Source organism: Salvelinus alpinus, chromosome 1 (genome assembly GCF_045679555.1).
Source record: "Salvelinus alpinus chromosome 1, SLU_Salpinus.1, whole genome shotgun sequence".
Classification (NCBI taxonomy): domain Eukaryota; kingdom Metazoa; phylum Chordata; class Actinopteri; order Salmoniformes; family Salmonidae; genus Salvelinus; species Salvelinus alpinus.
Genome location: NC_092086.1, coordinates 112928904 through 112943903, shown reverse-complemented (window position 1 = coordinate 112943903; position 15000 = coordinate 112928904). Strand labels below are relative to the sequence as shown.

Below are 15000 nucleotides of genomic sequence, written 5' to 3'. Positions count from 1 at the left end.
AAAGCGATAATGTTATGTCGAAAAGCGATGATATGATCATGTATACCGCAATAATATGATAATGTATACCATAATAATATGATCATGTTTAAAAACAATAATATGATAATGTATAAAACAATAATATGATCATGTATAACGCAATAATATGATCATGTATAATGCGATAATGTATAAAACAATAATATGACCATATATAAAACAATAATATGATCATGTGTACCTCGATAATATGATAATGTATACCGCAATACTATGCTAATGTATACCGTAATAATATGCTAATGCATACCACAATAATATTATAATGCATGACGGAATAATATGATCATGTATAGACAATACTATTCCACTTAAGACACTTTTATCCAAAAAGAAACGTACATTGAGTGTATTTAGTATGTGAAGGAGAACCGGTCAGCATCTTAGCATTGCTACCGCCTCATTCGCACAAACTGAACACTACAGGACCACTTCTAGTGGTAGCACGCACGCACACACCACACACACACACACGTGCACAGTGCGCACACACACAGCACGCACACACACGCACCTACCTACCTCCTGACAGGCTGAGGGAGATGTGTGAATCTCAGGAAGCGATGGAGAGAGTGAGAAAAGAGGACAGGATAGAGGGAGGATTACCTCTCATTCCATCTTTTCCCCTGGTAACACCCAGAGCCATTTCTCCATCCCAACACCCCCAGGTCCACAGCACTAAGAGCCCAGGCTCCACGTTAACTAACCCCTTGTCCCTGCAGGCTGCTGGTCTGGGAAACACTCTACAGACACGCACACACACACACACACACACCACCTCCACTACTCCAGCCGAGCCCGGGGACCCTCCGTTATCACACCCAAGGAGGAGGAGGTGGTTAGGAGTGTTTCCCTGTCTAATTGTCTAGAAGAACCACTCTCACTATCTCCCTCTATCTCCCTCTCTCTCTCCCCCCCTCTCTTCTCTCCAGCAATATCTTCGACGGCAGGGCCTGCCTGGCTGGCTGGGCTGAAAGCTAGACGGCGGCTGGCCCCAGATTAAACCCCCACGAGACAGAAGCAAGGCATGCATTTTTCATCCGGCCGCTTAGCCCCTGCTATTTTCCCTGTTCATTCCACTGCAATCTAGCCTTTATGCTTCTCAAAAACACCAGACTGGTTTTCAAAATGGCCACTGTTAAGTGCTCCCCTTAAGGCAGCCGTGGCGCTCTGCATCCCAGCACAACCCAGAAGGTCCCAGACACAACCATAGTTCAGGGAGGTTGATTGTGCTTTTTTTGTTTTTTAAGTATAGTGAAGATCTTTCTCCTTCTCTGTTTTTCTCTCATTCCATCTCTTTTGTGAAAACAGAAACCAAAATTGTATTTTATGCCGTTGATTATTTTCATACCGGTTCTTCTGTCAAGGAAAATGAACATGTAAATTCCACTGAGATGGCAAGGCCTAGGAGGTTGCAACCTTGCATGACAGTAAATAACAAAACGCAATCCCTACGGGATTTCACCATTTTTTGGGGTGATATTTGCAGGGGAAAAATGTATTTATTTTGCTGCGGCAACGTTTATATTCTGCAAGGCAATTCGTTGGGAAAATGCGCAGACAACGGAAAAAGTTCGTTGACGTGTGTCTTGATTGAACCATATTATGCAGTAAATGTGCGGTGATTGGTTGAAATTGAGAGCCCTCAGTTTTTGTACTGCGGTGATGGGCCAGTTTTATGCGATAATATTGCAATGATTTTACTGTTTTATACAGAAATAGTGTGGTGATTGGTCAAATTTGCAAGCCTTCACATAATACGTGGGAAATTATAGATTTTTTGCGAAAACCACAACGCTACTCCTACAATCAGCAGGAAACTTGATATGCTACTGACCAATAAACTCTCACATGGGCGTGGTCTGGCACAAGAATGCATATATGCGAATCAGACATGCATATTCGTATTGTAACAAAACTTAATACACATGTTTCACACAGTCAAAAAACATATGCAAGCGCCTTCAGTCAGCCACAAGGTGGCGCTGTAAAAGGCACAAATGTATATCTCTATCGGGTTGACTCAGAGTGATGCAATTTGGCAGATACGCTCAGGGATGTGAGTCTAGCTAACCTGTATAGGTTCGGTTAGATCGTATTGGAGGCACTGTTGGACAGGGAGAACCGTTCATGCAACCTCATTGGCTTTTCGCCGCCATATTGTTTGACCTTGGAAAAGATGGCGCCAATCGGTCCAACGGTTCTGGAGGAAAACATTGAAAGTAGTCAACGTCATTAAAAATGTTTTAATCCAAAATCGATTAAAGGCATATTGCATGTTCTGTTTGATTTTGAGTTCTGATTCTTGGCAAGCATGGTAAGGATGAAAGAAGTTGCTTGTCGTAGAGCGATCTGTCAAATGTGGAAAGAGCTTAAACCCTGCCATGGCATCTCTCTTTTTCTCTCCGTCTTCCCTCTGTCTCTTTCTCCCTCAATCTGTCTCCCCCACCCCTCTGTCTCCCCTCGACCCCTCTGTCTCCCCCCCTCTCCCTCCACCCCTCTCCCTCCATCTGTCTCCCTCCACCCCTCTATCTGTCTCCCCTCCACCCCTCTCCCTCCATCTGTCTCCCCTCCACCCCTCTCCCTCCATCTGTCTCCCCCACCCCTCTATCTGTCTCCCCTCCACCCCTCTCCCTCCATCTGTCTCCCCTCCACCCCTCTCCCTCCATCTGTCTCCCCTCGACCCCTCTGTCTCCCCCCCCTCTCCCTCCACCACTCTCCCTCAATCTGTCTCCCCCACCCCTCTGTCTCCCCTCGACCCCTCTGTCTCCCCCCCTTCTCCCTCCACCCCTCTCCCTCCATCTGTCTCCCCTCCACCCCTCTGTCTCCCCTCCACCCCTCTGTCTCCCTCCACCCCTCTCCCTCCATCTGTCTCCCCTCCACCCCTCTCCCTCCATCTGTCTCCCTCACCCCTCTCCCTCCACCCCTCTCCCTCCATCTGTCTCCCCCCCACCCCTCTCCCTCCATCTGTCTACCCCTCCACCCCTCTCCCTCCATCTGTCTCCCCCCCACCCCTCTCCCTCCATCTGTCTCCCCCCCACCCCTCTCCCTCCATCTGTCTCCCCCCACCCCTCTCCCTCCATCTGTCTCTCCCACCCCTCTCCCTCCATCTGTCTCCCCCCCACCCCTCTCCCTCCATCTGTCTCTCCCACACCCCTCTCCCTCCATCTGTCTCCCCCCACCCCTCTCCCTCCATCTGTCTCCCCCCACCCCTCTCCCTCCATCTGTCTCTCCCACCCCTCTCCCTCCATCTGTCTCCCCCCCACCCCTCTCCCTCCACCTGTCTCCCCCCCACCCCTCTCCCTCCATCTGTCTCCCCCTCCACCCCTCTCCCTCCATCTGTCTCCCCCCACCCCTCTCCCTCCATCTGTCTCTCCCCCACCCCTCTCCCTCCATCTGCCTCCCCCCCACCCCTCTCCCTCCATCTGTCTCCCCCCAACCCTCTCCCTCCATCTGTCTCTCCCACCCCTCTCCCTCCATCTGTCTCCCCCACCCCTCTCCCTCCATCTGTCTCCCCCACCCCTCTCCCTCCATCTGTCTCCCCCCACCCTTCTCCCTCCATCTGTCTCTCCCCACCCCTCTCCCCCCATCTTTCTCCCCCCCACCCCTCTCCCTCCATCTGTCTCTCCCCACCCCTCTCCCTCCATATGTCTCCCCCCACCCTTCTCCCTCCATCTGTCTCTCCCCCACCCCATTCCCTCCATCTGTCTCCCCCTCCACCCCTCTCCCTCCATCTGTCTCCCCCCCACCCCTCTCCCTCCATCTGTCTCCCCTCCACACCTCTCCCTCCATCTGTTTCCCCCCATCCCTCTCCCTCCATCTGTCTCTCCCACCCCTCTCCCTCCATCTGTCTCCCCCACCCTTCTCCCTCCATCTGTCTCTCCCACCCCTCTCCCTCCATCTGTCTCCCCCACCCCTCTCCCTCCATCTGTCTCCCCCACCCCTCTCCCTCCATCTGTCTCCCCCACCCCTCTCCCTCCATATGTCTCCCCCCACCCCTCTCCCTCCATCTGTCTCTCCCCCACCCCTCTCCCTCCATCTGTCTCCCCCCACCCCTCTCCCTCCATCTGTCTCCCCCACCCCTCTCCCTCCATCTATCTCCCCCACCCCTCTCCCTCCATCTGTCTCTCCCACCCCTCTCCCTCCATCTGTCTCCCCCACCCCTCTCCCTCCATCTGTCTCCCCCACCCCTTTCCCTCCATCTGTCTCCCCCACCCCTCTCCCTCCATCTGTCTCCCCCACCCCTCTCCCTCCATCTGTCTCCCCCCACCCTTCTCCCTCCATCTGTCTCTCCCCCACCCCTCTCCCTCCATCTGTCTCCCCCCCACCCCTCTCCCTCCATCTGTCTCTCCCCACCCCTCTCCCTCCATCTGTCTCTCCCCCACCCCTCTCCCTCCATCTGTCTCCCCCCACCCCTCTCCCTCCATCTGTCTCCCCCACCCCTCTCCCTCCATCTATCTCCCCCACCCCTCTCCCTCCATCTGTCTCTCCCACCCCTCTCCCTCCATCTGTCTCCCCCAACCCTCTCCCTCCATCTGTCTCCCCCACCCCTTTCCCTCCATCTGTCTCCCCCACCCCTCTATCTGTCTCCCCTCCACCCCTCTCCCTCCATCTGTCTCCCCTCCACCCCTCTCCCTCCATCTGTCTCCCCTCGACCCCTCTGTCTCCCCCCCCCTCTCCCTCCACCACTCTCCCTCAATCTGTCTCCCCCACCCCTCTGTCTCCCCTCGACCCCTCTGTCTCCCCCCCCTTCTCCCTCCACCCCTCTCCCTCCATCTGTCTCCCCTCCACCCCTCTGTCTCCCCTCCACCCCTCTGTCTCCCTCCACCCCTCTCCCTCCATCTGTCTCCCCTCCACCCCTCTCCCTCCATCTGTCTCCCTCACCCCTCTCCCTCCACCCCTCTCCCTCCATCTGTCTCCCCCCCACCCCTCTCCCTCCATCTGTCTACCCCTCCACCCCTCTCCCTCCATCTGTCTCCCCCCCACCCCTCTCCCTCCATCTCTCTCCCCCCCACCCCTCTCCCTCCATCTGTCTCCCCCCACCCCTCTCCCTCCATCTGTCTCTCCCACCCCTCTCCCTCCATCTGTCTCCCCCCCACCCCTCTCCCTCCATCTGTCTCTCCCCCACCCCTCTCCCTCCATCTGTCTCCCCCCCACCCCTCTCCCTCCATCTGTCTCCCCCCACCCCTCTCCCTCCATCTGTCTCCCCCCCACCCCTCTCCCTCCATCTGTCTCCCCCCCACCCCTCTCCCTCCATCTGTCTCCCCCTCCACCCCTCTCCCTCCATCTGTCTCCCCCCACCCCTCTCCCTCCATCTGTCTCTCCCCCCTCCCTCTCCCTCCATCTGCCTCCCCCCCACCCCTCTCCCTCCATCTGTCTCCCCCCAACCCTCTCCCTCCATCTGTCTCTCCCACCCCTCTCCCTCCATCTGTCTCCCCCACCCCTCTCCCTCCATCTGTCTCCCCCACCCCTCTCCCTCCATCTGTCTCCCCCCACCCTTCTCCCTCCATCTGTCTCTCCCCACCCCTCTCCCTCCATCTGTCTCCCCCCCACCCCTCTCCCTCCATCTGTCTCTCCCCACCCCTCTCCCTCCATATGTCTCCCCCCACCCCTCTCCCTGCATCTGTCTCTCCCCCACCCCATTCCCTCCATCTGTCTCCCCCTCCACCCCTCTCCCTCCATCTGTCTCCCCCCCACCCCTCTCCCTCCATCTGTCTCCCCTCCACACCTCTCCCTCCATCTGTTTCCCCCCATCCCTCTCCCTCCATCTGTCTCTCCCACCCCTCTCCCTCCATCTGTCTCCCCCACCCTTCTCCCTCCATCTGTCTCTCCCACCCCTCTCCCTCCATCTGTCTCCCCCACCCCTCTCCCTCCATCTGTCTCCCCCACCCCTCTCCCTCCATCTGTCTCCCCCACCCCTCTCCCTCCATATGTCTCCCCCCACCCCTCTCCCTCCATCTGTCTCTCCCCCACCCCTCTCCCTCCATCTGTCTCCCCCCACCCCTCTCCCTCCATCTGTCTCCCCCACCCCTCTCCCTCCATCTATCTCCCCCACCCCTCTCCCTCCATCTGTCTCTCCCACCCCTCTCCCTCCATCTGTCTCCCCCACCCCTCTCCCTCCATCTGTCTCCCCCACCCCTTTCCCTCCATCTGTCTCCCCCACCCCTCTCCCTCCATCTGTTTCCCCCACCCCTCTCCCTCCATCTGTCTCCCCCCACCCTTCTCCCTCCATCTGTCTCTCCCCCACCCCTCTCCCTCCATCTGTCTCCCCCCCACCCCTCTCCCTCCATCTGTCTCTCCCCACCCCTCTCCCTCCATCTGTCTCTCCCCCACCCCTCTCCCTCCATCTGTCTCCCCCCACCCCTCTCCCTCCATCTGTCTCCCCCACCCCTCTCCCTCCATCTATCTCCCCCACCCCTCTCCCTCCATCTGTCTCTCCCACCCCTCTCCCTCCATCTGTCTCCCCCAACCCTCTCCCTCCATCTGTCTCCCCCACCCCTTTCCCTCCATCTGTCTCCCCCACCCCTCTCCCTCCATCTGTCTCCCCCACCCCTCTCCCTCCATCTGTCTCCCCCCACCCTTCTCCCTCCATCTGTCTCTCCCCCACCCCTCTCCCTCCATCTGTCTCCCCCCCACCCCTCTCCCTCCATCTGTCTCTCCCCACCCTCTCCCTCCATCTATCTCCCCCCACCCCTCTCCCTCCATCTGTCTCTCCCCCACCCCATTCCCTCCATCTGTCTCCACACCACCCCTCTCCCTCCATCTGTCTCTCCCCACCCCTCTCCCTCCATCTATCTCCCCCCACCCCTCTCCCTCCATCTGTCTCCCCCACCCCTCTCCCTCCATCTATCTCCCCCACCCCTCTCCCTCCATCTGTCTCTCCCACCCCTCTCCCTCCATCTGTCTCCCCCAACCCTCTCCCTCCATCTGTCTCCCCCACCCCTTTCCCTCCATCTGTCTCCCCCACCCCTCTATCTGTCTCCCCTCCACCCCTCTCCCTCCATCTGTCTCCCCTCCACCCCTCTCCCTCCATCTGTCTCTCCCCACCCCTCTCCCTCCATCTGTCTCCCCCACCCCTCTCCCTCCATCTGTCTCCCCCCACCCTTCTCCCTCCATCTGTCTCTCCCCCACCCCTCTCCCTCCATCTGTCTCCCCCCACCCCTCTCCCTCCATCTGTCTCTCCCCCACCCCATTCCCTCCATCTGTCTCTCCCCCACCCCTCTCCCTCCATCTGTCTCCCCTCCACACCTCTCCCTCCATCTGTTTCCCCCCACCCCTCTCCCTCCATCTGTCTCTCCCACCCCTCTCCCTCCATCTGTCTCCCCCACCCTTCTCCCTCCATCTGTCTCTCCCACCCCTCTCCCTCCATCTGTCTCCCCCACCCCTCTCCCTCCATCTGTCTCCCCCCCACCCCTCTCCCTCCATCTGTCTCCCCCACCCCTCTCCCTCCATCTGTCTCCCCCCACCCCTCTCCCTCCATCTGTCTCTCCCCCACCCCATTCCCTCCATCTGTCTCCCCCTCCACCCCTCTCCCTCCATCTGTCTCCCCCCCACCCCTCTCCCTCCATCTGTCTCCCCTTCACACCTCTCCCTCCATCTGTTTCCCCCCATCCCTCTCCCTCCATCTGTCTCTCCCACCCCTCTCCCTCCATCTGTCTCCCCCACCCTTCTCCCTCCATCTGTCTCTCCCACCCCTCTCCCTCCATCTGTCTCCCCCACCCCTCTCCCTCCATCTGTCTCCCCCACCCCTCTCCCTCCATCTGTCTCCCCCACCCCTCTCCCTCCATCTGTCTCCCCCACCCCTCTCCCTCCATCTATCTCCCCCACCCCTCTCCCTCCATCTGTCTCTCCCACCCCTCTCCCTCCATCTGTCTCCCCCAACCCTCTCCCTCCATCTGTCTCCCCCACCCCTTTCCCTCCATCTGTCTCCCCCACCCCTCTCCCTCCATCTGTCTCCCCCACCCCTCTCCCTCCATCTATCTCCCCCACCCCTCTCCCTCCATCTGTCTCTCCCACCCCTCTCCCTCCATCTGTCTCCCCCAACCATCTCCCTCCATCTGTCTCCCCCACCCCTTTCCCTCCATCTGTCTCCCCCACCCCTCTCCCTCCATCTGTCTCCCCCACCCCTCTCCCTCCATCTGTCTCCCCCCACCCTTCTCCCTCCATCTGTCTCTCCCCCACCCCTCTCCCTCCACCTGTCTCCCCCCCACCCCTCTCCCTCCATCTGTCTCTCCCCACCCCTCTCCCTCCATCTATCTCCCCCCACCCCTCTCCCTCCATCTGTCTCTCCCCCACCCCATTCCCTCCATCTGTCTCCCCCCCACCCCTCTCCCTCCATCTGTCTCTCCCCACCCCTCTCCCTCCATCTATCTCCCCCCACCCCTCTCCCTCCATCTGTCTCCCCCACCCCTCTCCCTCCATCTATCTCTCCCACCCCTCTCCCTCCATCTGTCTCTCCCACACCTCTCCCTCCATCTGTTTCCCCCCACCCCTCTCCCTCCATCTGTCTCCCCCACCCCTCTCCCTCCATATGTCTCCCCCCACCCCTCTCCCTCCATCTGTCTCCCCCCACCCCTGTCCCTCCATCTGTCTCCCCCACCCCTCTCCCTCCATCTGTCTCCCCCCCACCCCTCTCCCTCCATCTGTCTCCCCCACCCCTCTCCCTCCATATGTCTCCCCCCACCCCTCTCCCTCCATCTGTCTCTCCCCCACCCCTCTCCCTCCATCTGTTTCCCCCCACCCCTCTCCCTCCATCTGTCTCTCCCACCCCTCTCCCTCCATCTGTCTCCCCCACCCTTCTCCCTCCATCTGTCTCTCCCACCCCTCTCCCTCCATCTGTCTCCCCCACCCCTCTCCCTCCATCTGTCTCCCCCCCACCCCTCTCCCTCCATCTGTCTCCCCCACCCCTCTCCCTCCATATGTCTCCCCCCACCCCTCTCCCTCCATCTGTCTCTCCCCCACCCCTCTCCCTCCATCTGTCTCCCCCCACCCCTCTCCCTCCATCTGTCTCCCCCACCCCTCTCCCTCCATCTATCTCCCCCACCCCTCTCCCTCCATCTGTCTCTCCCACCCCTCTCCCTCCATCTGTCTCCCCCAACCCTCTCCCTCCATCTGTCTCCCCCACCCCTTTCCCTTCATCTGTCTCCCCCACCCCTCTCCCTCCATCTGTCTCCCCAACCCCACCCCTCTCCCTCCATCTGTCTCCCCCCACCCCTCTCCCTCCATCTGTCTCCCCCACCCCTTTCCCTCCATCTGTCTCCCCCACCCCTCTCCCTCCATCTGTCTCCCCCACCCCTCTCCCTCCATCTGTGTCCCCCACCCCTCTCCCTCCATCTGTCTCCCCCACCCCTCTCCCTCCATCTGTCTTCCCCACCCCTCTCCCTCCATATGTCTCCCCCCACCCCTCTCCCTCCATCTGTCTCCCCCACCCCTCTCCCTCCATCTGTCTCCCCCACCCCTCTCCCTCCATCTGTCTCCCCCCACCCCTCTCCCTCCATCTGTCTCCCCCCCACCCCTCTCCCTCCATCTGTCTCTCCCCCACCCCTCTCCCTCCATCTGTCTCCATCCAACACCTCTCCCTCCATCTGTCTCCCCCCCACCCCTCTCCCTCCATCTGTCTCTCCCCCACCCCTCTCCCTCCATCTGTCTCCATCCAACACCTCTCCCTCCATCTGTCTCCCCCCCAACCCTCTCCCTCCATCTGTCTCCCTCCATCTGTCTCCCCCCACCCCTCTCCCTCTATCTGTCTCCCCCCCCACCCCTCTCCCTCCATCTGTCTCCCTCCATCTGTCTCCCCCCCACCCCTCTCCCTCCATCTGTCTTCCTCCATCTGTCTCCCCCCCACCCCTCTCCCTCTATCTGTCTCCCCCCCACCCCTCTCCCTCCATCTGTCTCCCTCCATCTGTCTCCCCCCCACCCCTCTCCCTCCATCTGTCTTCCTCCATCTGTCTCCCTCCACCCCTCTCCCTCCATCTGTCTCACCCCCACACCTCCATCTGTCCCCTCCACCCCTCTCCCTCCATCTGTCTCCCCCCACCCTCTCCCTCCATCTGTCTCCCCCCACCCCTCCCCCTCCATCTGAAGTGAAACACCATTAAATAAAATCCAGTAATGCTTTGCTATGGATGACTGGCACAGAGACTGTATGGGGGAGAGACTTGTTGCATTGCGATGGAAAGCACTTATACAGTGGTGTGTGTGTGTGTGTGTGTGTGTGTGTGTGTGTGTGTGTGTGTGTGTGTGTGTGTGTGTGTGTGTGTGTGTGTGTGTGTGTGTGTGTGTGTGTGTGTGTGTGTGTGTGTGTGTGTGTGTGTGTGTGTGTGTGTGTGTGTGTGTGTGTGTGTGTGTGTGTGTGTGTGTGTGTGTGTGTGTGTGTGCGCGTTGCATTGCGATGGAAAGCACTTCTACAGTGATGAAGTGCTGATCAGGGTTTGAAACCGAGACAGTTCTGGTATGAACCAATTAAAGGACTATCACTCTGAGCTTATTGCTTTCTAACTTAACATTGGATAGAGGTCTAGTGAAACAAACCAACATACAACGCTCATATTTATACAGTCTAATACAGGTCTAAATCCAATCCCGGTTCATAGTAGCACTTTACTGTTTTAGGTCCCATATATATGTATTCATAAAGCCATCATTACGGCTACATAATGTTACGTCCTGATCTGTTTCACCTGTCTTTGTGCTCGTCTCCACCCCCCTCCAGGTGTCGTCCATCTGCCCCGTTATCCCCTGTGTACTTATACCTGTGTTTTCTGTTTGTCTGTTGCCAGTTCGTCTTGTTTGTCAAGCTTACCAGCGTTCGTCCTGTCAGCTCCTGTCTTTTCCCTGCCTCTCTTTTTCTCGTCTTTCTGGTTTTTGACCTTTGCCTGTCCTGACCCTGTACCCGCCCACCCTGACCACTCTGCCTGTCCTGACCCTGTACCCGCCCACCCTGACCACTCTGCCTGTCCTGACCCTCTACCCTCCCTCCTGACCACTCTGCCTGTCCTGACCCTCTACCCTCCCTCCTGACCACTCTGCCTGTCCTGACCCTGTACCCTCCCACCCTGACCACTCTGCCTGTCCTGACCCTGTACCAGCCCTCCTGACCACTCTGCCTGTCCTGACCCTGTACCCTCCCCCCTGACCACTCTGCCTGTCCTGACCCTCTACCCGCCCACCCTGACCACTCTGCCTGTCCTGACCCTGTACCAGCCCGCCTGACCACTCTGCCTGTCCTGACCCTGTACCCTCCCTCCTGACCACTCTGCCTGTCCTGACCCTGTACCCTCCCTCCTGACCACTCTGCCTGTCCTGACCCTGTACCCTCCCTCCTGACCACTCTGCCTGTCCTGACCCTGTACCACCCCCCTTACCACTCTGCCTGTCCTGACCCTGTACCCCTGTACCAGGGGTCAGGGATAGGGGCAGAGGTGGTGCTGTACCCCGTCTGCAGCCAGTAGGTTGGTAGTCAGGGTTAGGGGTCAGGCAGGGGTAGTGCAGTAGGGAAAGTGATACCTAGTCAGTTGTACAACAGAATGTATCCAACCGAAACGTCTTCCTCTGAATCAGAGAGGTGCAGGAGTCATTTAACCCCTCTGAATCAGAGAGGTGCAGGAGTCATTTAACCCCTCTGAATCAGAGAGGTGCAGGGGGCTGCTTTAATTGACGTCCACATCATCGGCACCCGGGTAGCCGTTGTTGTTGGGGGTTAACTGCCTTGCTCAAAGGCAGAACGCACGATTATTACACCTTGCCGACTCGGTGATTCGAACCAGCAACCTTTTGGCTACTGGCCCAACGCTATAAACCGCTAGTTAGCCAGGGTTAGGGGTCAGGGGTTAGGGTTAGCGGTTGTGCTGTACCTTGTCTGCAGTGTCTGCAGCCAGAAGGTTGGTAGCCAGGGTCTGTAGTTTGTGTGTGGCCATGTTCTTGAGCGTAGCCAGGCTGCGTCGTGTCATGGCCTGTTTCAGGTTGACCGCAAGGTGGTTCAGAGAGTCCACAGCGGCCGGCACCACCTCTACAGCCGTGATGCCCATCACACAACGGTCCAACGAACCTGATGGCAGGAGAGAGGAAAATAATTGTGCGTGGGCTCAACAGGCAGAGATGATGGCTACTGGGATCTGTTTGCGATTTGCTTAATGACCTGGGCCCAGGTTCCCAAAAGCATCTTATGGCTAAGTTCATCATTAGAACCATAGTATCATGGTTCTAAGTAAAACATAGCTTTAAAATGCTTTTGGGAAACCGGGCCATGCTCTTAAGTCCATATTAAACTCTGAAAATATCTAGCTGATTAAAACTGCAGTCGTTACAGTGGGATTGTCAAAACTCACCTCTGTTTCTCCACTACCAATGATATTATCTCCCTTCGGTACCCACCCAGAACAACACACCACCCAGAACCACACACCACCCAGAACCACACACCACCCAGAACAACACACCACCCAAAACCACACACCACCCAGAACCACACACCACCCAGAACAACACACCACCCAGAACCACACACCACCCAGAACAACACACCACCCAGAACCACACACCACCCAGAACAACACACCACCCAGAACCACACACCACCCAGAACCACACACCACCCAGAACAACACACCACCCAGAACCACACACCACCCAGAACAACACACCACCCAGAACCACACACCACCCAGAACAACACACCACCCAGAACAACACACTACCCAGAACCACACACTACCCAGAACAATACACTACCCAGAACAACACACCACCCAGAACAACACACCACCCAGAACAATACACCACCCAGAACAACACACCACCCAGAACCACACACCACCCAGAACAACACACCACCCATAACCACACACCACCCAGAACAACACACCACCCAGAACCACACACTACCCATAACCACACACCACCCATAACAATGCACCACCCAGAACCACACACCACCCAGAACCACACACCACCCAGAACAATACACCACCCAGAACAACACACCACCCAGAACCACACACCACCCAGAACCATACACCACCCAGAACAACACACCACCCAGAACCACACACCACCCAGAACAAAACACCACCCCAAACCACACACCACCCAGAACAACACACCACCCAGAACCACACACTACCCAGAACCACACACCACCCAGAACCACACACAATACCAGCCCAGCTTTCCTGGAATGTTTGGCCCAGTCTCTCCATCCATTATTAATATGATGTAGGTCCCCTATATAGACCTCTATTATTAATATGATGTAGGTCCCCTATATAGACCTCTATTATTAATATGATGTAGGTCCCCTATATAGACCTCTATTATTAATATGATGTAGGTCCCCTATATAGACCTCTATTATTAATATGATGTAGGTCCCCTATATAGACCTCTATTATTAATATGATGTAGGTCCCCTATATAGACCTCTATTATTAATATGATGTAGGTCTCCTATATAGACCTCTATTATTAATATGATGTAGGTCCCCTATATAGACCTCTATTATTAATATGATGTAGGTCCCCTATATAGACCTCTATTATTAATATGATGTAGGTCCCCTATATAGACCTATATTATTAATATGATGTAGGTCCCCTATATAGACCTCTATTATTAATATGATGTAGGTCCCCTATATAGACCTCTATTATTAATATGATGTAGGTCCCCTATATAGACTTCTATTATTAATATGATGTAGGTCCCCTATATAGACCTCTATTATTAATATGATGTAGGTCCCCTATATAGACCTCTATTATTAATATGATGTAGGTCCCCTATATAGACCTCTATTATTAATATGATGTAGGTCCCCTATATAGACCTCTATTATTAATATGATGTAGGTCCCCTATATAAACCTCTATTATTAATATGATGTAGGTCCCCTATATAGACCTCTATTATTAATATGATGTAGGTCCCCTATATAGACCTCTATTATTAATATGATGTAGGTCTCCTATATAGACCTTTATTATTAATATGATGTAGGTCTCCTATATAGACCTCTATTATTAATATGATGTAGGTCCCCTATATAGACCTCTATTATTAATATGATGTAGGTCCCCTATATAGACCTCTATTATTAATATGATGTAGGTCTCCTATATAGACCTCTATTATTAATATGATGTAGGTCCCCTATATAGACCTCTATTATTAATATGATGTAGGTCCCCTATATAGACCTCTATTATTAATATGATGTAGGTCCCCTATATAGACCTCTATTATTAATATGATGTAGGTCCCCTATATAGACCTCTATTATTAATATGATGTAGGTCTCCTATATATACCTCTATTATTAATATGATGTAGGTCTCCTATATAGACCTCTATTATTAATATGATGTAGGTCTCCTATATAGACCTCTATTATTAATATGATGTAGGTCCCCTATATAGACCTCTATTATTAATATGATGTAGGTCCCCTATATAGACCTCTATTATTAATATGATGTAGGTCCCCTATATAGACCTCTATTATTAATATGATGTAGGTCCCCTATATATACCTCTATTATTAATATGATGTAGGTCTCCTATATAGACCTCTATTATTAATATGATGTAGGTCCCCTATATATACCTCTATTATTAATATGATGTAGGTCTCCTATATAGACCTCTATTATTAATATGATGTAGGTCCCCTATATATACCTCTATTATTAATATGATGTAGGTCCCCTATATAGACCTCTATTATTAATATGATGTAGGTCCCCTATATAGACTTCTATTATTAATATGATGTAGGTCCCCTATATAGACCTCTATTATTAATACCGGCCCGTCTCTCTAAAGGCCCGTCTCTCTACCGGCCCGTCTCTCTACCGGCCCGTCTCTCTACCGGCCCGTCTCTCTACCGGCCCGTCTCTCTAAAGGCCCGTCTCTCTACCGGCCCGTCTCTCTACCGGCCCGTCTCTCTACCGGCCCGTCTCTCT

The 15000-nt window shown here is 55.3% G+C and overlaps 1 pseudogene; it reads right to left on the bottom strand.

Moving 5' to 3' along the window:
• LOC139567661 (WD repeat-containing protein 7-like) overlaps positions 1-15000 on the bottom strand; it is a 95954-nt pseudogene that overhangs the window by 35608 nt on the left and 45346 nt on the right.